The sequence below is a fragment of the Camelus dromedarius genome, chromosome 17 (genome assembly GCF_036321535.1).
Source record: "Camelus dromedarius isolate mCamDro1 chromosome 17, mCamDro1.pat, whole genome shotgun sequence".
NCBI classification, from domain to species: Eukaryota; Metazoa; Chordata; class Mammalia; order Artiodactyla; family Camelidae; genus Camelus; species Camelus dromedarius.
The window spans coordinates 19,247,682-19,265,321 of NC_087452.1; the positions used below are offsets into that span (position 1 = coordinate 19,247,682).

General features: G+C 38.7%; 1 protein-coding gene across 6 annotated transcripts in view; it reads right to left on the reverse strand.

Annotated features, from left to right (window-relative positions):
* TAFA1 (TAFA chemokine like family member 1) overlaps positions 1–17,640 on the reverse strand; it is a 682,241-nt gene that overhangs the window by 404,425 nt on the left and 260,176 nt on the right. The gene's annotated exons all lie outside the window — the stretch shown is intronic.

Sequence of the window (17,640 nt, forward strand, 5' to 3'; positions counted from 1 at the left end):
ATCTGAGTAAAGACTCGAAGGGGGCGAGGATGTGTCCCATGCAGATATCTGGGGAAGAGCTTTCCAAGTAGCGCAAGAGCTGAGAAACAGAGAAGTGGGTCTGTCCTTGAAGGGACGGCAAGGAGGCCAGTGTGGATGTAGGAGAGAGAGCAAAGAAGAGAACAGTAGAAGTTGTCACAGCGGTAATGCGGGCAAGGTAAGGAGCGCTTGGAGTCTGGATATAGTCTGAGTTTAGGGAAGTAATCATTTTGCTGATGGATGGAACATGAAATCTGAGAGAAAGAAGGGAGCAGAGGGCAATTCCAAGGTTTCTGACGTGAAGAATTGGAAGGATGGAATTGCCATTAATGAGATGAAGAAAACTGTGGATGGAAGAGCTTTGGGGGTGGCAGCAGATTAGTTTTATGATTGTAAGAATTTTACATAAGTCAAAGAAAGGAGTCCCGATTTCAGCATACCTCAGAAGAGTAAACCGGAGGATCCAACTAGTGAATCCACAACCACTTGACAGGGGATGTTTTGAGGCAAATAAAGTGTCCAATGAAAGGTTGGTCTAGATGGTTGCTAGAGTAATTGCTAATTCTTAAGTTACCTAAGTATGATTTTTAAGTAATTTAACAATGTATAACCGAATATATGGGGGGAGGTGGGGGTGCCTGGGCCATGTCCCAAGCAGATAGTCTTGAAGGTCCTTTAAAACCTTGACAAAATAATTACTTCAGCCTTATTCCACCTCTGTGAGGTTAGAGGTTAGATACTGAAGCCAAGTTTAACAAAACTAAACCTGATTTGTGAATGTTTTCTTCTGAACCATCCATGGGAAACAGTACTCGCTAATGACTTTTGTGACAGAAGTGTGGACGGACCAAGCTAGTCTTCCTATATTTTCTTCTCTTTCTTTAGACACACAATGGTGAATGACAGCTTCTTCTGCCTGTCAACACATACTTTTTCAGCTAATAAGAAAAAAAAAACAAAAAACCCTGTTTGTTAAATAACAGCTCTCAGGAAGCCGAAATCTCCCTGAAACAACTTTTCTTCAGCTGAGGTCACTATGGATTATGGGAGCACTTAATTAAAGGAAGGAGGAGGGGAATGGAATGACTATACTCCTAGGGTTTGAAAATAAGTCATTTAGCACCTAAAATTGCAATGTTCTCTGCTATCTCTGTTTTGCTGGCTTCATTAACTTTTTTTTCTTCCAAAGTCAGCAACCATCTTTACAAGCCTTTCTCTCCTGCTGTCATCAGAGCATTTATATGCATTAATCCATGACAAATAGGTGCATTTGATCCATAACTGATTTCTCTGCCTGCCAACTAGAAACAGACATAGTTCTGAAAAAGACAATAAGAAGAATAAAAAAAAATACCTAGGATAATATAAAAATAACATCTACTTTCTAAGTATGCTGTATAAATGTTTCATCTAAAGCAAACAGCAGCATCCCAGATGGTAGAGGATTGAATGCTTTGACCTTTCAGTCACAGGGGGCAATTCTTCTTAAAACAGGGATTAGTTCACAGATGAGATTCACATAAATGAGAGGATGGAGGGAGGGAAGGAGAGTGAGCAAGCAAGGCCGTTAACTGTTCACTATGGAAGACTTTGAGTCTTCAAAAAAGAAAAGTGCAGGATCTCCCATGGCCTCCAAGGTTTGCTATCCATTTACTCACATGAGGAGTTGTGCCCTGTGACAGCCATTCATCAAAAGTCAGCTATGTGAAAACAAAACAAAACTGCATGCTTGGAGTCACACTGCATTTTGTCTTGTTTTGCTTTTCTGGATTCACTGACTGAATTAACCTCTTCTTTACAGACTGAATAACTGAAGCCTCTGGAGCCTTAAACAAATACTGAAATAAGCGAAGGTATCTAAGGTTGGATAGCTAGGAATGAACAAGCGCTGTAACAAAGAAAATACTATTTCCTAACCACTGAGGCATTTTATGGTTGCCATCAACGCTGTTCACCAAATCCCTCCTGCTATCTGCCTTCTGGGAACATGGTAGGATGGCACTTTCTGGCTCCTTGCCGTTGGGTTGCACCATATGACCAGGTCTGGCCAACGAGTTGTGACTGGAAGTGACATGTGCCACTTCTATGATGAAGCATTTATTGGCTAATGTCACCTTCAAGCTCCCTCTTTTTTTCTGCCCTGGTGAACAGTAGATGTTGCTCATAATTCTGAAGTGAAGATTGCACTGCAGCACAGCCTCCAGCCAACCCCAGTGGACAGCAGAATGAGCAAGAAATAACTTCTATTGCTATAAGCTCTCGAAATTTGGAGGCTGACTGGCTACCATAGCATCACCTAACTACTCTGGTATACGCATGTTTCCTTCTTAATTCCGTCCATCACAACTAAAACTAATGATACTGATAGATGCAAAGAATTTTAGTATTATAGTCATTAAGAGCATGGGATCTGGAACCAGATTACCCCAGTTCAAATCCTAGCCTCACCACCTATTAGCTGGACACTTTGGGCAAGGCATTTAAACTCTCTGAATCTTATTTCCCTCATTGGTAGAAAAATAAGAACAAGAGTAGCTGCTTCGCAGTGTTAAATGTATGGATTAATGAAATAATACAGAATTCTTAGCACAGTGCCAGGCACATAGTAGGTACTTAATAAAAATGTATATTTAATATATATATAAATCTTAGACACAGTGGAAGAGGAGGAGTGCTAAATTCATTTTTTTCTTCCAAAGGAAGCTCACACACTTTGTCTCCTATTATAGTCAAAGCATTTAGGTGCATTAATCCATGACAAAGAAGTGCCTTTTCCCTGATCTGCTGGTTTCCTTCAGATTTTTTTAATGCATCCTCCTTTCTGCCTCCAGACCTTCAAAACGCTGTTAGCTTTGCCTGGAATTCTTTGCTGCCCAAACCCCACCTCTAAATCTTGGTCTGGTCCTTCCTAGTTTTTCACGTCTCATTTAAAGCACTTTCTTCACGGAAGATTTGACCCAGATCTTGGACCTTTCCCCCAGCCAAATAACCCCTTCTAGGAAGGAAAGGGGGGACGAACAAATGGTCTTGGAGCTCCTTGGGACGCATGGTAGGAAAACAGGGGTGTCTGTCTTGGCAGGAACCCCACTGTATTTATCTAACACTGGATATGAGATTACAAATACTATGTGAAGCTTCCACCTCCAAATGTTCTATTACAATGACAACTTTCTTGAATTACCATTTTTACGTTGCTCTCAGTTGATGAATAACACCATACCCACTAAAAGGAACTTTATACCAGATCCTATTCACACAAACAAGTACATCAATAGCGCTCTCTGCTTATGATAATAATAAACTACCCTTACTTGTTTTCAACAACTTAATTAAATACAATTAACTCTAGTTTGTTTTGGCAACCTATTAATGTCACAATTGAATATAAATAGGCTCATGAAAAGATTATAATTAATAAATCCTTTACACTACTGTAAAATTACTCTGATGCTCTGCTTGCTAGAAATACTTAACAGCATTTCTGAAGTATGTTAATGAGGACAGTAAAAAAGAGATAATAAAATTTTATCAAATAACTCGTCAAGGCGTCTATAAGGCTTTGACCTCTTCAGTAGAGAGCTCTTACATATTGGATATGGTTCTTAAGAGACTCTGAAACACTAATTGCAAATTTATCATCATCTTACAGTATCTTCAATCCATGCTTCTAACTGTATGGGCTATTCTCTCATGCTAACTCTAATTCCCTAGAGTCTTAAAGCATACGAAACTGACTATTAGCACTTCACTTTTTGTTGTTGCTTTTACTAAGGCTCAAAATATTAGACACCATGTTACTTAAGCAATCGTTAATACACAAATATATCATTTTGTATTCAGAGAAAAAATATGGGGTATACATAAGCGTACACAAAAATGCTACCCTGGGATTAGAACCCAGGGACATTTAGGTACTAGCGTGTTTATCAGTATATACCTGGGTTTCTTCCTTTAATAGTTGGGTCCTATGATAAAGAGATGATGGGTTATTATTAGGAAAACACTAGTAATAAAATAAAGTAAGTGAGAAAGTATGGATAAATGGTATAAGAGTTCAGTTGACTAGTGGCTTTTCTAATAGAGTTTTAATAGAGTTATAATCCATTCTGAGAATCACAAAGCACCAATGCTGACTTTTGCACCACTTCTCATTAATGAATTATTGGCCAGATGTTTAAATTAATTAACCAAACTTCCTTATTATTTGGTATCATACAGACTCTACCAAATTACTGATTAGAACACCTTCATCGGTAATTCCCTACACAACCTGCTATTGGCAGGAAGGATACTGTAAGTGTTGACCCGTTCATATTGACCTAGAACTCATGGCTAGCCATTATGTATTCAGAGTGCACTAGCCATAAAATCCCTATCTTTTGCCAGTTCTGAGTAGATAGATTTTTACTATCAAAAGACTCAGATGCGCTCACAAAGTGAGTAAATAAGTCCAAGCTGTAAAATTTCTATATTCATCATTTTTATAAAATAAAATATTATGGGTATATGTGTTAGCATAAATCAGTCCTTGCCTTGACATTTGTATATTTACATAACAATATAACAAGATGCCTTGTGATGGACACCTGCTGTATTGCAGGTGTAGAACAGACACCGTCTTTATTCCTTACTTAAGACTTGCCCACACCTGGAGCAAATCGTGTGTGACTGAACTAAGGATATGAACTACTGGTTTGCCTAGTCCACCAAGCTGCTCCAATTCCTACAACTTCTTTGGCCAAGAGTTCTTGGTGGCAAGGAGGGTAAGGTCAGGTAAAAAAAACTTCAAGTAGGTCAGCTCTATACCTGATTCCCAAAGGTATATATAGATTCTACAAACAGGGGTGTAATTATCCTGTTTCAAGAACCATCCTAAATACTTCACATGTATTATCATGCTTAACTGTTTAAATCATTATTTTAAATGAGTAAGATGGCCCACCTTGGTGGGGAATTCAACTACATATAAGAACAGCCTAGAGCAAGAAGGGGCAATAAGCTTCACCTCAAAATTAAACAGGTAAGTCCAGGTAAGGCACTACGTGATATTGTAGGTGCTGGATGATGATGGTTCTGGAGGTGGTGGTTGTGGTTATTTCCGAAATCATTCTGACCTCCTTTAACAATCCAATAATTGGAGCACTGTGATTGGAAGGATTCAGAGGTTGACTCTGGGTTCAAATACAAAGAGTGACATAACTGATTAGCAATGTCTGCAACAGCGTGATCATAGGAAGAGTGGGCTATGTGTCAGGATTTGTTTCAATGACAAGAGGAATTTGAAAGGGAGACTTCTGGTCTGATTCTGAAAGCAATTTCTACCTAACATGTTATTGAGCTACGGGTCTAGCACGTTTCATTTGAAAGACAGCAAAATCCGTATTTTGGCAAAAAAAGACACTGCTGCAAATGATCAAACCACTTACCAGAAAGGTCAGGCCACTTTACAACATTCTACATAATTTATAAAGTCTCAACATGATAAATGCCAAAAAATCTTATCAAAAAGTTAAATTGCAGTTAGAGAGAATTCTTTCCCAGTGTGAATGATTTATAACTTCATTTTAAGTAAAACAGAAAATCCACACTAAGACTGATCTAATAAATGCAGATTCATCCTATGCTGCTGCTTCCCCTGCCTGGAGCACAGAAAGGGCCTCCAAAGTCCAAAAAAAAATTTATCAGGAGACAATAGCCTTGTAAAAAATATTTGAAAATAAGGTGCTGTTAATCAAATAAGCAAAGAAAACATGCTCTCAGCCAGGCCTGCTTGGAAAGCAAAATTAAGACTAAAGCATTATTCAGCCACAGCAGTTAACACTATTGCATGATATAGCCAAGCCTAAGACACAGTAGCCTGCTAGTGCAGGACAATGCCCTAAAACGTAGAAATTTGCTTTGTAATTAAATTAAGCAGGGGCTAGCTTGCTGATATTCCTAAAAGCAGTCTTGATTGTGGTGGAAAGAGCGCCTGACTGCAAGTCAAGACACTACCCAAGTTTTCCTCTCAGCTTTAGAACTATTATCCACACTTTGCAGTGCTTTATACAATGAGGACTGCGGAATGACCATACAAGGTTGTAGTACAGATCTTGTGTCCTATAGGAAGGAACAGTCCATATCAGTGCCTACACACGGCAGGAACTCAGGAAACGGAGCCGTCATTCAGAGGCCGACAAAATTCCCAACTTTCCCTTCCCACGCTACATGACCTTGAAAAAATGGAATTATTTTATTCTTTAAGATATGCTCTATGGGTAAAATGGAAAGATGTTCTACCTTGCCAGGTTATTGTGAGGATTCAATGAAATATCAAATGCTTAGGATCACTCATGCTTTCACTCATTCATCAAGGATTTAGCCCTTACCCTGTCGAGACACCAAGTCAAGCATCCCCAGACTGCGGGCTCCCTACCCTCACAGAGCTGACGACCTGATGGAGAAAGGCAGTGTTAAACTAGTGATTTTCATAAAGAGGCACTGCTGTTACTATTGGGGAAGTGTAGTTTTCTCCACCTAGTAGCTGGTCAGTAAACTTTTGTTGAATAACAGATATTGAATTTATTGTGTGTTAAAAATTATTATCCTTAGGTTTTGATTTAGAGATGCACGGTTTCCTCTAATTTAAGAACCAGACTTTAAATAGCAGCAGTAGTAACATATTTTGTCTTTTACTATACAAAGGGAACAGGAATTGAAAGGTGTGAAGGCCTCATGGGACTCAGAGAGTCTGGCCAGAATACAGTTGCTGCATTTTTGTTAATTAACTGACTTGCTCTCCTCAGAGACTCAAATTGTGGCTACCGCACTTCTTTCTTCCATTTTAACCAGCTGTTCATCTGTGATCACCAGTGTATCTTGGTAAGGCGGTCTCTAGATTACAAAAGAATCAAAACAACAGAATTTTGCTTTCCCTTTCATTGCGATGATACAAAGTTTATCCAACTAGTTCAGGGCTTAAAGCCATTTAGGTCACTGCCCTACCTTATCCCCCTTACTTGGCATCAAGACTCTAATTGCTCTGTTCCCTTTGGTTCAATAGGTTATCCCTGATCTTTTCCCACTAGCTGACTTCCCATCCAGTGTTCCAATCCCAATACAAAATCCACCCCTTCGGAGGACTTCCCAAATCCTCTCTGCTCAGAATGAATTGCTTCAGGCTTTAGGATCAAGAGCACCTGTTCGGTTAGAGCTCCTATTCCAAGTACCTTTGCATCATTGGCATAGAGAAGAATGGGGAGAGGAATCAACATTTCCAGAGGTAATAAAAAGAAAGTTTTGCAACTCTGAGAAGTTGATAGACTCACTAAAGATCCACTGTCTTAAACAGGAGTTACCAGACAGGTGTGGCTTTGTAAATTTAAATTTGATTTAATCACACGTGGGTTCTTTTTCTTGTTTTTTAATGAAATGTTTGATGGCATGCATTTTTGGATAGGAGAGGGTTCTAGAGATGATCAATCAGTGAACCCACATGAGGGACAGTCAAAGACTCCTAACTTGCGTGCTGGTGTCAATCAATTGATAGGTGGTGCCTGGAGAGGATTGAAACAGATTCTGAAATCACATCTAAGCTCTGTGGGAACCATCACTGTGATTGATTACCTAGGCCTGCAATAGATGGAGGGCTGGAGACTGGCAGCTTGTATGCCATAAATCTGCTCTTACTTAGAAACAATCCTGGGAGTAGCTGTCAAAAATGTTGCCCTACAAATGTTCACCCAGTGACCTAGTTTCTCAAGCACATGTCCAGTATGTGGCATCTTGCATTTTCATCAGATAAAGAGATGTAAGAAGCTACAAAAACAACTCGACTTAATAAGACCTCATCTGGGAAGTTTCCAAACTGCATCTTTTCCTGTCTTATATCTTACCAATTTATTTCAGAAAAAAAAAGCCTCTATTTTAGTATTTTTATTTTTTGCTATGTCACATATTTTTAAATTCAGAGTTAACAGGCTGGTCTCTAGTTATAATTTCTTTTTAAAACAGTGGTGTTCAAACTTTCCTGATCACAGCATCCTGAGGAGGTGAAATGTACAATTCCTACCTATTGCCACTTTCAGTGGGAAAATACTTCAGTAATAAATACTTAGATGCATTTATGAATCACTCATTATTTTTATAAAATAAGATGAGCCTATTAATATGCTTATATTTTATAAAACAATGCTCTACAGACATAAAAATAGTTGGAAAATATTACTTACTTTGAGAATTTATGTTGCATAGGTGGACAGGCAGTATATAAACATGACACTGGACATTTGTCATCAAACAAACAAGTTTGAAAGGGATTACATATACATGTTTTACAATAAGGATATAGATGAATCTTTTCTGAACCACAACTCAAGAATGTCTTAAAGTTTAATCTTTAGCAAATTTAAAACCCCCATATGCAAATACGCATCATTACAGACTATAGGGCTAATGAAACAGCCCACAGCAAACTTAATTGATAATGATGAAAATAAACCAACACTAATTTATAATTAAAAAGCAAGGACCACAGCAATTGAAAATCACTAACAATGCAAACAACACTCAAGATACACTGATAACAAATTATCTTCCCCCAAATTGCATGAATTCTAATTATTTGCATGCAGGCACTTTGCAGTGTGTCCAAGAGCTGGCAGCCAGTTTTGTTAGCAGAATACTGAATTAAGGAAGCTCAGTAAACCTTGGTTACATGTCACTCTTGTAGAATGATAACTCAGTCAGTATACTAATAGGTTGCCTGTGTTCATATACAAAATGAATGTACATAAAATCTTAAATCATTTGCTCAAAGAACAACAGCAACAACAAAACTTGGGTTTCAAAATAAATTTATACCCACTAGTGACTGCAGACTAAATTTTGAGAACTTTAATAAACTATTAAATTAAGGGTTTTATATAGGCATCTCCGTGCCATCTGATGCTTCCCCCTGTTTTATTACATTTACAGATTTCTCTTTCTCCCTAGCCTTAAGGTAAAGGAAAGCTAATTGATTCTTAGCTTAGATTCAAATGGATTCATAGTATAAATGCTCTTTGTTTATCAGGACCCACCCGCCACAACCCCGAGATACCAGTTAGCTGCTTATAAAAGGCTCAGAGACACACAGTATTTTAGCATGTTGACTATAACTCAGAATAGGACTAAACTGTGGGCATAATCTTAAAGCAGGCCAAAATACAGCTGCATAGAAATTCCCTTTTGTCCCCAGTGCCTTCACCTTTCTCCACTGTGTGCATTGCATAAATTCATTAGGAATCATAAAATGGCGAGGGAGACAATCTTGTCTGAGGTCACACCTGGACAGCCTGCAGGTGGGATACAGCCCTGAGTCAAGTTTTGTTTGGCCCACCTGACATTTAAAAGAGAAGGAAATTACACATAAAATTCTAGGCTTCTGACTCGCCTTGAAATATCAGATGAGCTGGTCACAATGAGCCTGTCTCAGGTGTGCTAAGGATGTGATATGCCCTCTAGATGTGCATATGCTCTTAGGTGGCCACAGGTTTCAGCATTTTATAATGTCCGTTATCCAGGCTGATCCAATTATTTTTGTTAGGTACCTGGTCTGTGAAGGTATTTGCCTTCTTCGTCTATGAAATCATCCAGGAAGTGTTCAAATAGCTTTAGCAGAAGGCTTTTTGAATAGACAAAGGTGATTTTGTACTGCATCTTGCTCTATCAAATGGATGAAGTCAACGAATCAGTTCCTTGGGTGGCTTGATGCTTCCTTACTTGGCAGAATACACTTTACTATTTGTGGAATGCATAGATCACCTCCCTGGAGCTGCTAGGCACAATATGAAAACCGCTGATTCCTTCCAACCTTTTTATCTGGAGCCTTGCAGCTGACAACTTAAATGAGATGATCAAAGCTCCAGTGTCCTTCTCCTACTCAGGTGTTCTTTCCTCATCACAATTTTATTTTTATATATATATATATAAATATATATATATATTTTATATTTATATATATATATATATATTTATATATATTTATATATATATATATATATATTTTAAAGGCTTAAAGTGTTGCTTTCCTGCCAGTATTTGCATTTTTAAAGGATAGAAAGTTCTTACCCAGTTGATCACCAAATATTTATTGAATAAAACACACAATATTTATTCAGTGGGAAGGATGACCTGCTGGCCTGCTGACCCTAATCCAGGATGTTGTCAATTTCAGGAGATTTGAAATACTTTTTCCCCCACACGTGTGGGAATTTATCTAAATCTGGGAGCTGGCATTTATTCACTTCAAAACTTATGACTCAAAGTCGGAGTTCAGGATTTGCAGATACTAACTACTATATATAAAATAGATAAACAACTCCTACTGTATAGCAAGGGAACAATATTCAATATCTTGTAATAACTGATAATGAAAAAGAACATGAAAAGGAATATATATATATATATATAACTAAATCACTATGCTGTACACCTGAAACTAACACAACATTGTAACTGACTGTACTTCAATTAAAAAAATATGACTCAAAAGGTCCATTCTTCATCCACACAAGTGGGAAATAAGAAACCCTCTGGATGTACACAGACTCAGTGGGTATATATTCTTTGGTATAATAAAGCATACCTAGAAGTGAAGGTAAACACAGGTAACTGCATCAACAGAACAATGGTCTTGGCTGAGGATGTTGGAGGCCTTCCTCCCTTCTAGACTCAGGGGGAGGTTTGGTTGGACTCCTTCCCTTCATGGAGGAAGGATTCACTTAATGAGTAGGCAGATCACTCAGCATATCCATTCATCTGAGAGAAAATCGCTGTGATAATATCATTTCTCTTTTCTTTCTCTGGACCTTTATTACATAAAGTTGGGGAAGGAGAAAGAAATAGTGGGCCAAGAAGGGGTTCCCTAAATGCGTTGAGGACATTATCTTTCAAGAATCCAATTAGTTTATACAAATTGTTAACAAAATAACTCATCTTCCCTTTATCCCAAAGAAAAGAAAAATTGCTTATCTGGTGTTGTTTTCTCCCTGTTGCAAAGATGAAATGAATTTTTCTCAGCATATCAAAAGATTTGAAAGCAAAAGGCCTTTCCCTCTTTGCTAAGCAAAATTTCCTTTTCAGACCTTCAAGACCACATCTATAATATTTTCTTAATTTATAGAAAAAAACATATGCATGTAACTGAAAACCTTGGGGATTCAATTTTTTACTGCATTTGTAAGTATAATCTTTGGCCCATTTCAATTAATGTGATGGCCATCAAATTTTGACTAGAGTCAAATATCTCCCCAAAGATACTGCACAGATACAAGCATACATACATACATACATGTATGTATCATATGCAAAAGGTACACTGAGAACTTAATGTTTATATCACTCTCCATTTAAGGTATCTCCTAATCAGAAATACACACACAGACATACGTGCACCCAACCATATACACACAAACACTCACACACAAGTAGGAAAAAATAGAGGAGAGTTTAAGATTCCACAAGAATAGCCATTCCTTCTTTCCTCAATAATTTAACACATATTTTCTGATCACCTATTATATGCCAAGTTCCTAACTAGAAGTGAGAGATAAAAAGATGAATTTTACAGGATTCCAAGATTATCCTGGCCCACACTTCTCAATGCATATGACATGATTAGGCACTGTAGATGTTGTTCAAATAAAAAAAAAAAGTTTGAAAAATTTTAGTTAAACACAATCAGGAGTCCTATCTGCAAATCTTCCCAGAACTTTCATCTACTCACATGCACTGCAGATCTCCAGGAGAAGATCGTAACATGCAGTGAATGCTTCCCCAACAGTTAATACTTTCTTTCAAGGAGCAGCTTGAGGGAGCAGTGCTTTGTGAACTAGGCAATGCTGGCCTAAACATTTTATTGGATTAAGACTCTTGGAAGGAAAAGGGCCTGATGGTACTTTGCTACCAATACGTCCTCCTTTCTCCTTAAACTGGGAACACTGTTTGATACATTTCTAATTTGACCATAAAACTCTCTATAGCTAATATTTTCAGATTTTCATTAAAAATCAATATATACCCATACTAGAAATGAATCCCAGAACAATCAGAATTATAGGAAATAAAAAGGCTAAGTCATTCCAGTCCTCCCACCAGGTTTAACTAACAGTGTATAAAGAATGCTAATATCTTTTTTGATTTTTTTTTTATGTATGTACAAATACTTATTTTCTCCGAAACTATTTTGAAGCTGAGTATTCTGTGCCTTGTTTCCTTCATTTAGCAGTAAATTATGGGCACTTTTCCATAAGAGTGCATTTAAACGTATCTTATCCATTGCAATGGTTACACTGAATGCCACTGAGCAGGCACACCATGATTTATTTTACCTGCAGTCCTCTTTTGATGGAGATGAAACTCTAATTTTTTGCCATTAAAATTATTGTTGCAATGACTAACCCTTAAACATACATCTTTTTAAACCTGTCCAATCATTTTCTTAGAATAAGCATCTAGAAATGGAATTGTGTCAAGATTTGCACATTTTACTTTCCCTTTTGGGACTCACTACAAAATTGTTTTCAAAAAACAGTGTACCAATTGACACACTCAAGCTTCGAGATTTTTATACAGAGTTCAAAATTGGAAGAGTTTAAAATGGAGGTAAGTTTTCATCATAAATGAACTTATAGGAAGTTCAGGCTAATGATCATTTGTGCCACTTTAAGTATTTATTTGCAGTGTTGTATAAAATCGAGGCCATAGGCTTGAGTTCACATAAGTAATAGTATTTATGTAGCATTGTAATAATTCTCTTAGAAATTCATGGGATTAGCAGGAGATCTTTATTTGCATCTACAGTTGATTTTGATATTTTGGGGTCTTATCAAATACCCATAACTGCACTCTGACTCTGGAATGAGGTCAATATCATCAATCAGATGATCAATGGATTATCACCAGCACCAGTTACACCCAATAACAACCTGTCTGCTTCAATCCTTAGGCCAATTCACCACACTTAGCAATCTAGTATTGGTACACATTCTTAAAATGCCAACATGCAACCACTGTTGTTCTCACTATTTCTTTTATACTATAGCTCTAAAACAATCCTGTATTGTAATGCACCTTGCTATTCTAACCCATACTCCTTAAGCAGCTTTCAATAAAGCGACACTGAACAGTGAGGTAAAAATAAGTAAAAGGCATACAAGAATGCTTTTTAATGTTTTAACCAAAAATATCACACTTTAAAATGGATGATGATGCTCAGGATGTAATAATTAGGTCACAAAGGAATACCTCGAAATACTCAGTTTGCTTCCTATAGCTTTAAATCAGGCCCAGTACAAGTTACCCCGACAATTCTATTTGGAGTCATCTTTTTATACTTCCGTACACCCTTGTCAATAAAATAGCAGTGACTCAAGAATGAATGATTCATTAGACATTTATAACTTCTTGTCTCATGTAACTTATCTTTATAATTTTAAATTACTAAAGAATCCCAAAGATCTTTTCTCACTGAAGTATTTTGAAATGATCCATATTTTATTAAGTTCCAAGGACAACCCTCTACAACTCACACCCCCACACCCCCTACATTCAAAATTAAGTAACCTTTAAAATTGCTGTCATAATTCAGATACACATCAGGGGAAAAACTAATCCTATATTAGAATGTTCCATTTAGCAAACCATTCATCTCTTTTTTTTTTTTTTTTTTTTTTTTTTTTTTTACATGTGACACAACTGGTGATTATCAAGGAGCTGAAGCTATCTGTTTTAATTTCCTGAAACAATGGAACACCACTCTGAGTTTTCATTGTTTGGTCTGTCTTTTTAAAATTAAGTGTCTTTCTTCAAACTTTACTGTATATATTTATAACAGGCCTGAGCATTCTTGAAGTTATTTTGGTAATTTCCTACATAGCTTCCAAAATAAAAACTTTATTTAGCCAAATATTAAATTATTGCTATTACAAATCTGTTAATCGATATATAGCACATTTTACTTATTTCTGTAATTTTAGAATTCACATTCATTGGATTGACTGTTTTAATCTTCCTTAACTAGTGAGTAACTGAAAATAAATGGTGCATTCCTAATACTATAAATATGAAAAATAGGAAGTACTTAGGGACTGCAGGAGAATATATTAAAAATCAGTCCGTTTTCTGGTTAACACATTCTCATTCTGTTTGTGTACAAACCCACTGCATTGAGAAGACAGATCACAAATTCATGGCCTCACAGAAACAGTGTCCGGATATCATGTTCTGACAGCAGAAATTGGCCCAAATCTCTAAACATTTCCCCAAAAGGACCCTGACTGGCTGGTGCCATCCAGGTGCGGCACAGTCTGAACGAGGGGAACATCGCATCAAACTCCACTCATCTGTCAGTGTGGTGGATTATTTCTTGAGAGACTGAGATTGGCTGCTTGGGATCGGAGCACCATCAATCTCACTGTGTAGGGGACAGCGAAGCTGCCAGTAAAAGCCTGGAGAGAGGGGGACCAGCCGTTCCTAAGCAGGTGAGGCGGCAGCTGTAAAGCTTTCACTCTCCCTCCATCCAGGGCTCTGAGTGAAAGATGTGTCACTTTTCACATTTCCCAGATACTTGCTATGCACGTGGTGTCCACCCGCTCCTGCTTTATGAAAGAGGTGATTTTTCAAGCTTAGGCAAATGTGGCAAAGCTCAGGGTCTGCTGGTGTCTCATTTTTTCTCATCATGTCACTTGTTTTAACCGATTGGAGAAAATGAGATTATGTTTTTCCCTTTTGCTCATTTATCCAGCTATTTATTTATTTATTTGCTCATTTAAGGGGGGATTGTCACAGATAACTGGCCCTGATTTCTCCCTTGTTTTCACACACATTTCATTAGTGCCCTGAAGATTTAAGACCCTCAGAGAGAAACATCACAACTCTCATCTCAAAAAGCATATATTTACTCTTAAAATCAAAACAGAAGATTGCATTAAAGAAGATTGTATTTCTGACTGAAATAATCTAGAATATTGCGATGTCCAAGATCTATGGCTTTAATCTTTGCAGCTATTGTTGAAAACCCAAGAAAGCTGAACAAACGTATTACACAGAACCATTGGACTTTCAGTTTAATATCATTTTCATCTTTCTGCATCTAGAAAGGAGTATTTATAGTTTCTTCATTTCATCAATGAATTTGAAATGGGTCTCATGTGTATGAGCACTTGGGGTTGAAACTGGTTTTGGTCCTGCAGTTTCTTGGGGCATCTGATGTATAGATGGACCACACACTGATGATAATAAGCAATTACTAACAGTAGACACTAGAGACAATACTGGGTTTAATTGCAGACAGAACCTAATGAGGTGTTTCTCAGTTTAAAATTACAGTATTTTGATAATAAACCCCATAAAGACATAAGTTTACTTGTAGTTACAAGTATAACATAGCCATAACCGCCTACCAAAAAAAATCTAATGTGTTAACTGATTCTGAGGCAGTCTATGTGAAGGTTCATTCCAAACTGTACTATATTTCTTGACTGTATGCTTAGAGCATAAAATAAGACGGGTAGCATTTGGTGGTATATTCTAGCCAGGTACCACCTAGTTAAAAATAACAAGAGTAAAAACAAGATTGTGGCCAACTACGTGGATTATTAGCCATGTAAACAGCAAAACTAATTCAACATCTGTGACATTCACATCAGTAGTCTATTAAGTGGGGATGCCAATAATTCCTGATACTTATGAAGAACTTTACAAGTTACAAAGCACTTTCATGAAGATCATTTTGTTTGCAGTCCCCACAATATCCCTAAATGGAAAACTGGGCTCAGAGAAGAAAAATGACTTGCCCAAGGTCAGTCACTAATACTAAGTGACAGGGAGGATGGCCCAGCCTGAGTTCTGTCATCGCCACATGCCAACACTCCTCAGCTCTGCCAACGCCTCCTTTCAGAATGGTCTGCAGTTCAAATGAGCCCACGTTTTGAACTCACATGGAAGTTGTCATGAATTACGTGAAGGTGCTCACACCTCCTCTAAAAGGCTACTTGGTATGATTATTCTCTGCACTGGGAGACATTTATCCTCCTTGGGAAATGGGCTATGGAGGTGAAATCAGACCCACGTCTCCAGTGGCGGTTATTTGCTGTGTGATCTCAGACAAGTCACCTAGACCCTAGGAACTTCAGTCTCCTGGGCAGAAGGGAGAGAACTTACACCTTCTTGGATAAGGATTAGGCCAAACCTTGTGAATTAACCTTGAGAGCGTACCTAAAACACTCACATTAGTTGTTTTTGTTATGTACACTTATTGTTAAGTATTACCAGGATTGCAGATTTCTCGTATTATTTGTATGACTATGTAATAAGTCAAAGACATTTTTTTGCCGGAACCGATTGGTGAGCTACTGATTGGAGGTAACCTGGGGATTCCAAAACCCACGTTTGTTTTTCCTCCAACTCGGCACTGAAGCCTCGGACTCCCGGCGGTGGCCGCTCTAGACTCAGGACCCGCGAGGCAGAAATCACAGCGCGCAGCAGCTGCAGAGCCGTTTCTATGCCCACCTGCAGGGGCACCAACGCCCCTTCGCCTTCCTTTCCCAACCCAGGGCGTGGAGAACGAAGGCGGCTGGGGCCCAGAAGCAGCCCTGGGCCTCTGCCCCAAACTCAGCCCCCGCCAATCCCCTCCACCCTGAGCGGCCCAAGCTCCAGCATCCAGCTGGTTGGCGCGCTCGCCTGCAGCCCAGTGCCGGCGCGCGGGAGGAACCGGGCTGCACTCGCGCTGTTGCCATCCTTTCCCCAACCAGGAAGCAGAGCCCCGGGAGGCAGCAAGAAGCGCCCTGGGAGATGTTGCTGGAGGATAGTGCCGAAGAGCCCAGGATCGATGCCCAGACAGACTGCGGAGCCAGGGAAAGGCAAAGGCATAGACGCGGAACCACGTCGCTGGAGGAAGCCGGGCCGATGGGAGGAGGCAGGAAGGGATTTGGAGCAGGGGTCGGGGAGGAGGGGAGATGGAGACCTAGGAGCACTAGAGAACTAAGGATCCGGAGCTTGGCCGCGCAACTGGTCCCCTGAGCCAGGACTTGGAGATCAGGTTTGGTGGGGAGGGGTGGTGAAGATACAGGGTGGAGTAAATGGATGCAAAGGCTGAAGCAAGGCAGAAAATGGAAGGAAATCTTTCCGACAACCAGGGCAGGTGAGGACAATCGAGCTGGGGAAACAGTAATAAGAAAGCTGGAGAGGCAAAAGAAAGGAAAATCCAGATTGAAGAGTGAGGCCAGGGAAGGGTCAGAAAGATTCCTTGAACAGAAAAACGAAGAAAGCAAAATGCATCTGGAACTCAAAATTCAATATAGGAAAAGAAAATGAATCACACTAAAGGGAACTTGTCCCTGAAACTGCCAAGAGGGAGAGAGGATTTAAAAAAAACAAAAAAGGCATGGAGCATACCAGAAGAACAGAAAGAGAAGGAAGGGAGAAAAGAGAGGAGACAAATTAAACCGGAGAAGAAATAGTAAGTTACTTTTTAATTTCTTTTTCACTGACAAACTACTTCCAAAGTTAATTCTGGCACTAACATCCCCACAAAATCCTTAGCCATATACACACGGAGATTATGGTATCTTATACCAGATAAAAATGCATCCCAGGGACATG